The sequence below is a fragment of the Oncorhynchus gorbuscha genome, unplaced genomic scaffold (assembly GCF_021184085.1).
Source record: "Oncorhynchus gorbuscha isolate QuinsamMale2020 ecotype Even-year unplaced genomic scaffold, OgorEven_v1.0 Un_scaffold_3856, whole genome shotgun sequence".
NCBI classification, from domain to species: Eukaryota; Metazoa; Chordata; class Actinopteri; order Salmoniformes; family Salmonidae; genus Oncorhynchus; species Oncorhynchus gorbuscha.
The window spans coordinates 13,152-20,905 of record NW_025748003.1 but is presented as its reverse complement, the minus strand read 5'-3'; the positions used below and the strand labels follow the sequence as shown (position 1 = coordinate 20,905).

General features: G+C 51.5%; 1 pseudogene; it reads left to right on the top strand.

Annotated features, from left to right (window-relative positions):
• Positions 1–476: 476 nt before the first annotated feature.
• LOC124028213 lies at positions 477–5,435 on the top strand (annotated as a pseudogene).
• Positions 5,436–7,754: the final 2,319 nt, after the last annotated feature.

The following is a 7,754-nucleotide window of genomic DNA, read 5'->3' as shown; positions in this document are numbered from 1 at the left end:
GGTTCCTTTGCTTTTCTTGTTTCACCCTAGTATTTAATTGCAGGCTGTCGGTTGGGCTAGCTGATCAACTGTTATCCCACAACTAATTCCCAATTATTTTCAAGGTTGCACTTTGGTGGACTTTATAGTTATGCCAACCTGTGGACCTGGGCCATCCCATGAGATGGATTTCACTCAGATTATAGACAGCCTACTGTGCTGTTGTTGATCCTAGCTGCTTCATTACGCATATTAATATATAGGTTAGACTGATTGCATCATCACTGACCTCCAGTCATTATGATGGGCTATACTGTCCTGTACCACGGTTAGTCTGCATCATCACTGACCTCCCTAATTAAGGGATAAGGCTAAATCCTATCTGTCCTTTCATTGCGACCCATATTATTTACGTTAGACAGCATCATCTATGACCTTCATCAAAATCAAGGGCCTCATTGTAATCAAGAGGTTCACTATACTGACTCCTGTCGTTGTGACCCTGTATGTCGTCCCTCTGGCGAGTCACACCGAAGGTGGGGAGAGACGTTGGGAGTCAGGGAGAGACGTTGGGAGTCAGGGAGAGGCGTTGGGAATCAGGCAGGCAAGCAGGAAGGCAGCTGAGGTGGCGATAGAAACTCTGTATTAATTAACCCTGATGGGCCACGGCTCTGACTGTGTGACGTGGCCCGTAACCATGGAGACCAGCCTGACAGGGTTCACACTGCGGGTCTCTTAGGACATTGCCATATCAACTGACAACAGTGGTCTGTCGCCTGAGTGTCAGTGTCTTGCCCTCCTGACAGTGGCACAGCCACAGTGTGACAGGTGCACCGGATCCACACACACACACACACAAATAAACAAACACAAAAACGCACACACCTGGCAGCTCGACCGAGCCATATCCTGTCTCTTCTCTGTGGAGGCCAGTGTCAGTACTGAGGAAACCTGTGCTGGCTTTGTACATAATAACCGGGCTCATGTCAAGTCAATGCAGTTCTGGTTTTGTGGAATACCTTCAATTGACAATGAGAGCTGATGTGCGGGTCCAACTGAGGCAGGTGGTGATAAGGCCAGTGCTCTCCATAGGCACCAGGGCAGCCAGGACTTCACCCAGGTGGGAGAGCACTGAGCCACTATACCCTCTGCGGCACTGGTGTGTGTGTGCGTGTGCGTGTGTGTGTGCATGTGTGAGAGAGTGAGAAAACGGTGACAGGGTAGTGTGAGGTGCTCAAGTGCAGGAGGAGTGGTAGTAGGGAGGGAGGAGGGATAATCCACTCAAATGACAAGCTGTATAAGAAATGATTCACAGCTCTCACAGGCCCTTCACTTTTGAAAGAAAGCACAGACGCATTGCAACGAGGGCCTTACAGCTTGAAGACCAATGTTTAGGTAGTGGTAGTGGGGTAGTGGGCTTGAATTTAAAATCTGTGTGAATAAATTCTGACCCTAATCTACATTTGTCGTCATCGATTCAGTTGAAATAAAAAAAAGACACAGGTATTAGGGGTTACCATGAAGGGGTAACCATGTGCAGTCAAACTGAAATGTTAACAGGCATGGTGGACAAGGTGTTGAAATGAATGTGATATAGTGCTGCAAGTCCCTGCTTCTCACGCTGTTACTCTCTTTCTCCCAATCTCTCTCTTTCTCCCTCTTTCTCGCTCTCTCTTTCCTCTCTCTCTTTCTCTTCTCTCTCCCTCTCTCTATGTCTCTCTCTCTCTCTTCTCTCTGCTCACATAGGTCCCCCCTCTGAGATCAAGTGAGCGGAAAGGCACCACGGAGTGAACCGCCCCCAGGCTTCCTGACAGACAGACATCCGAAACATCCGCAACCACGGAATGCATCAAAATCACTGTGGTGGTGAAACCCGCTGACTCCTCGTTCCTCGCCCTTCGCTGCATAAGCTTGGACCCCGGCATTCTGGGAGCATCCGGTGTCACAGGCACACAGGAATGCCAGTGACGGCTGGGTGAGAGCCCCTAAATGGCTCCGGTCATGGCCACAGTTTCTTTGTGTTAGTGTCATTTTCCACTTTGGAGAAGGGAATACTGTACATTGAGCCAGTGGAATCCAGAACCTGTAAAATACTCTAGAACCTGCCCATGTGCATCCTCACCTCTTATCAATATCTGGAAGTTCTGTACCTGATGACCTAGTGGACCTTGTTATTCCCAGTAGCAGTGCTGAACCATACGAGGGGATCCTAGTATTGAACATGACTCATGGGGAGGAGCCTGGCCCTGAGACACACACGGATTCAGCTGTTCTAACTTATCTGGAAGGTTTACTGATGCATCCCGTGGTGGCTGGGCCTGGGGCCACGGCAACCCGTAGATCGGAGGCTCCCCACGGGCACGGCAACCAGATGGAACAGGTCAACAAGGCGGCACGGCCCTTCCAGCTGCCCAGCCACAGCCCTGCTATTGCCGCTGTTCAGAAGGCTGGCAATGGGAACAGTCCCACACTGCACCATGGGGCCTCCCAGAACCTGAAGAAGGCCCGGCTGCTCCGCTCAGGGCCCTGGAACGAGCCTGGGGCCCAGAGGCTATGCTCCCCCCCTGTGGAGCTGAACGGCCAGGGAGGAGGAGGAGGCGGCCTGCAAAACGGGGCCCTGGAGGGCTCTCCTCACGCTGGGGAGAGCACACTGCTTGCCTCCTTGCTCCAGTCATTCAGCTCCAGACTGCAGAGTGTGGCCATGTCGCAGCAGTCCACCAAACCCCCCAGCGAGCACTCCCCGCCCACCGATCCCCCTCCTCCTGCAGACAAGGAGCAGCTCCCCTGCTACGGAATGGCCTCCAGCCGCCTCAAGGGCCTGATGAGGAAGACCAAGCTGCAGAACCACAGCAGCACGCCTTACAGCCGGCGAGGCCACAGCCACGGCCACAGCCAGGAAAGGTCCTGTGAGTCCCCACGCTCGGTGCAGAGCAGCACGCCTCCCTCCGCCCCCACTGTTGCTGCTGCTGCCACTGATGCTGTGTCCTGTGCTGAACGGCTCAAAGCTGTGGCCAACCTGGTGAAGATCCGCTCCAGCCCTGCCCCCTCTCCCAAGCCCAGTGTGGCCTGCAGTCAGCTGGCCCTTCTGCTGTCCAGTGAGGCCCACCTGCAGCAGTATTCCCGGGAGCACGCCCTCAAGGCCCAGCTCTCTGGACGCTCGGCCAGCGAGAGGCTGGCTGCCATGGCAACGCAACAGACCCAGGACAAGAGACCGCCCAGCACAGAAGATGCTCCGCCCACCAGCGCCACCACCACCACCCTAGACGTGCTAAGCTCCTTAACCTCCCAAAATGGGACAACGACAGCAACACTCCCCCAACTGGCACTAAACTCCAGCTCCAGCCAGCAGAGCCCCTCCTCTCTGCTGCCAGTCCACAGCTCACCACACCCAACCCCCCCCCTCCTCTGTCCCTCACCCCCAACACCCAGACCCAACCCCAAACCCCCACTAGGGAGAAACGGGGATTTGATTTGCGCGCCACCAGGCCCCCCCCCAGACCTGCAGCAGCCTGCTCCTGCTGCTCCTCAACAACCACAACAACCAGAAGCAGCTGACTAAGAACGGGCACCTTGAGGACGACTGCGGGGTCCTGCCTGCCAGCCGCGGCTCCTCAGTTACTTCTGACAGTGAGTGCTCTGTCCAGGAGAAAAGCCTGGCCAAGAGAGAGGAGAGCTGCAGCGATGCAGAGATCTCCTTCTCCAGCTGCTCTCCTATTGACCTCTCTATGAGGAGCAGGGCTAGCACCAGAGCTCCAGAGGCCAGGCCTAAAGCCACCTCCTCCTCCACGTCTGCTTCTTACTCCTCTTCTACTGCTTTCTCCTCCAACTGTTCTTCTGCTGTTTTCTCCTCTGCCCCCACTGTCTTTTCCTCTTCCACTACCGCTTTTTCTTCCTCCTCTACTGTTCACTCTTCCTCCACCACTTTCTGTTCCTCCTCGTCCTCGTCCTTAGACAAACTTACTGAGTCCCTTCTAAACAAGTGGAAGCCGGATCCCTCCGGGCCGAAGGTCACGCAGGTTAAGAAGGAGCTTGAAATGAGCCCAGACCTTAAATCCCAGCCCAAGGTCACTCTCATGCAGCTCCTTCTGGAGCGCAGGAATAACGACAAGGTAAACAAAATTGTGGTTAATCCAGATTTGCAGCTTGACACAACTCTGTCCAGTCTGTCACGGGTCCCACTTAAATCACTGGCCCCCTGGGAAGAAGTCAGGATACAGAGCCCTCTGGACAGACCAGGCCCAGCCCCTCCCATGTACTCTCTCAGCCGAGACCCCAGCAGCACCCCGTCCCCGTTCTCTTACCCCTCTCCCTATGTCCAGTCTAGCCCTCTGGATCTATGTAAATCCAAACCCTTCCCTGTTGAGAAAGCTGCAACTGAGCCGGCGTTCAGCGCCAGCAAACTGTTACAGAACCTGGCACAATGCGGCACCGCCTCACCCTCCCCACCCATGGTTCCCAGCAAAGTACCCAGCCAGGATCTGGAGATGGGTGGTGGCAGGCCTCTGGCCCTGCTGGAGAGGCTCAACGCCCCCATCCAGAGGAACACAACATGTACCCCCCTCTCAGACGGGCCCTCAGGCAGTGGCACACCGTCGTTCAGCCGTTGGGGGGAAGTGTCGCCCCCAGCATCCCAGATCGAGAATCTTCTAGAGCGTCGCACGGTGCTGCAGCTCCTGCTGGGAGCAGGTTCCTCCTCTACCTCCTCCGTGGCCTCAGCCACCCACAGAGACTGGTCTGGTGGGAGGGGCAGTGTGGAGACGGTGGCAGGGGGCTGCTATGAGAAGCCCTCTGGCACTTCTGTCATCTGTGACAACTCCAGAGGGCCTACGGCAGCAGACGTCAAGGTCAAAACTGAACCGGGGGAGGAGGGCCTGGACCTGTTGTCCTCTGCTGTGTGTGAGGATGTGACGAGCCAAAAGAGACGGGGAGGAGGAGCAGGGTATAACTACAGGCATAACCCATTCTCTGAACCCCAGCAAGACCTAAAACAGAGCCCCGGCCCAAAGAAGTCATTGCTAAATATGGCCTCCTGAGCCAGCTCTTAAAACAGCAGAGCGCTACCTACTACACCAGCGCTGCACAACTGCAAACAGATCGCCGGCCCAGCCCTGTCCATGTAAAGGAGGAGCAGAGAGACTACCACCACCAGGGGCCCAGCCCTAAAAAGATACGTCTCTGCACGGAGCTGGCTGAGAGCCTGAACAATGGCAGCCCTCAGCGGGCATTGGTGGACAGTGGAGGCAGCTACAGCTACAGCAGCCTGGTTCACAGCCTGGTCCATAAGCAGATACAGGAGGAGCCTGACTACCACAAGGCCCTGAGGGGCCCTAAAGTGGAAGAGACCCCAGCCAGGAGCCCCAGCAGTGAAGCTCTCCTCCCTAGGGAGAGCCGGGGCTTCAATGTGCTCAAACAGCTGCTCTTGTCTGACAACTGTCTGAAGGAGCTGTCCCAGCATCCCCGGGAGGACCCAGCCCCTCTGTCCTGCAGGCCAACGGTAAAGCCAATGGGAGCGTCCTTAACCTCAATCAGCCGGGCTACAATCACAACAACCTCCTCAACCTCCCTACCCTGCCCTGGCACCACCCCAACCCCCATAACGCCCTCAGTTCAGGGCCTCCCACCCACCTCAGACCGCAGCCAACAACCCCCCAACAAGGGACAGCAGCCAACGCTCCCCTGGGGGCGCCACACTGTCCTCCCACCCCACCAGGACTCGCCCAAACGGGACCCCACTCCAGTGAAACGGAGCCGGAGAGTCCAGGGCGGTGGGCAGGTCGGGACCGGGAGGAGGAGTGCTCTGATTCGAGCCCAGACTCCCCGGCTGACCCGCTCCAACCCCATCCTATACTACATGCTGCAGAAAGGCAGCGCTCAGCTGAGGAGGGAGGGAGGGACCAGGCAGAGGGGACCCAGGTGTCAGTGCCAGGGGGTGAGGGTGAAGGAGGAGCCGGGTACTAACAGCAATGATGCCTACAACCACAGACTGAGCTCCACCACCACCTCCACCCAGCACTCCTCCCTGTCCCCTCCCTACAACAACGACAAGCACAGTCACAAGAACTATAGGCTGAGTGACTCATCTGATAAATGGTAGTTTTATGAACAAATTACTTTTATGAACTAAAACATAAAAAAGACACAAGGGGGAAAAGATCGCAATGTTTCTTTTTTTTCTTCCTTTTTTACTGACTTGCCAAATTCATTTGTAGTTTAATGAGAAGAAGTAACAGAAAGTAATGCAGGAGTGAGGATTTTGAAAGAGAAGAACAGAGGAAATGAGTTCAAGGCATTCGTTTCATTATTGTATCATAATTCTAGATGGCTCAGGTTACAGGATGGGTGGTACGATATAGCTCTACTTCAACAGAATGTCAAATTATGTGCATCAAAATAATCGTCAAATTTTACCGTTGCCCACTGGTGATTTCCATACAGTATGTATTTCACATTCTCAAATGATTGAAAGAAGGCACCATTCATTTTACTCCAATGATTTGTGCCTGTATTGCACACATATCACTATTCTGTGTCCTCTTTGTTGCTACTCGTAAAACATTGATGAAGAACATTTCCAGCTACATTTATTATTGATGACTCCAAAAATGTTAGCGCTCAGTTCACTGTATATTTATTTATTTTGTAGATTAACAGAGAACATCACTTTTAGATCAGACTCTAAATAAAGTCATACCGGGGCAAGCACAGCAGTACATTAAAATGTACACGTTAGAGACATTTTTAAAGGAAAACCTTGTGAACAATGTTAATCAGATCCACTAAAGGTACCTAGAGTTCCATTCTGTTTGAATGCTCTGTATTGGTTGCTACTGTAACTTCTCCTCAAGTGTGATATAATTTTTTTGATCATCAGTGAGTCAGCTGTCAACTGATAGACTGGGCTCATGTGGTCACAACGCATTGCATTTTGCTTTGATCTGGAATGAACTTGTTGGGGCTTCGTTTTGACAGTGCAAATGCAAGGTAACATTGTCTTAATAGATGGTAATACAACGGGTAATACAGCTATTACTAAATAGTAGTAGTAGAGGGTGTTTTAAAACCTTGCCGAGCCTACCTTTGGGGGGGTATACAGGTTTGGCACAACAGTTAAAAGACTGCATTGTCTGCATGACTGTTACATTCCAAGTGAATTCTAAATTAACACCGCTCTCTCACACATACTTCATCTTGATTTTGAAATATAAATGAATATTCTGAAATAAATAATACAGTCTCATTTGATATTGTACCCCTGAGTTTGCACTGTCAAAGTTGAGCTCTTGGTGACCTTAAAAGAATATGTTTATGGCATGTAATGAAAAACTGTCAGTGTTGTTATCCGTTGAGAATTTGACCGTTTGTGAAGCTTATTTTGTGTTTCTTGATTCTCGTGCTTTATGGACACCATTTACTTTTTTTGCGGTTTCTTAGCTCATATTAAAATGTCTAAATATTTGCATGGAAATAAAGAGAAAACCGCAGGTACATTTGAAAGCAGCAGGACATGACGTGAACCTGCCACCCAAGAATCATTGAGATATTTTTGGTGTCTTTTGAGGGCTTATCTGATGTCTAGCTCCTTATTTTGATTGTACTGTTTCTGGTTTCAGTTTCACACACTGCTGTCATGCATTTAGTCTTACATGTGCTATTTTTTATACATATACATATGAAGTACATATGAAGTAGATGTTTCTTCTATTATTAAAACATTTTCACAATGGTTAAACATATTTGTGTAAATAGTACTTTCATTATGAAAGATAACTATTTTG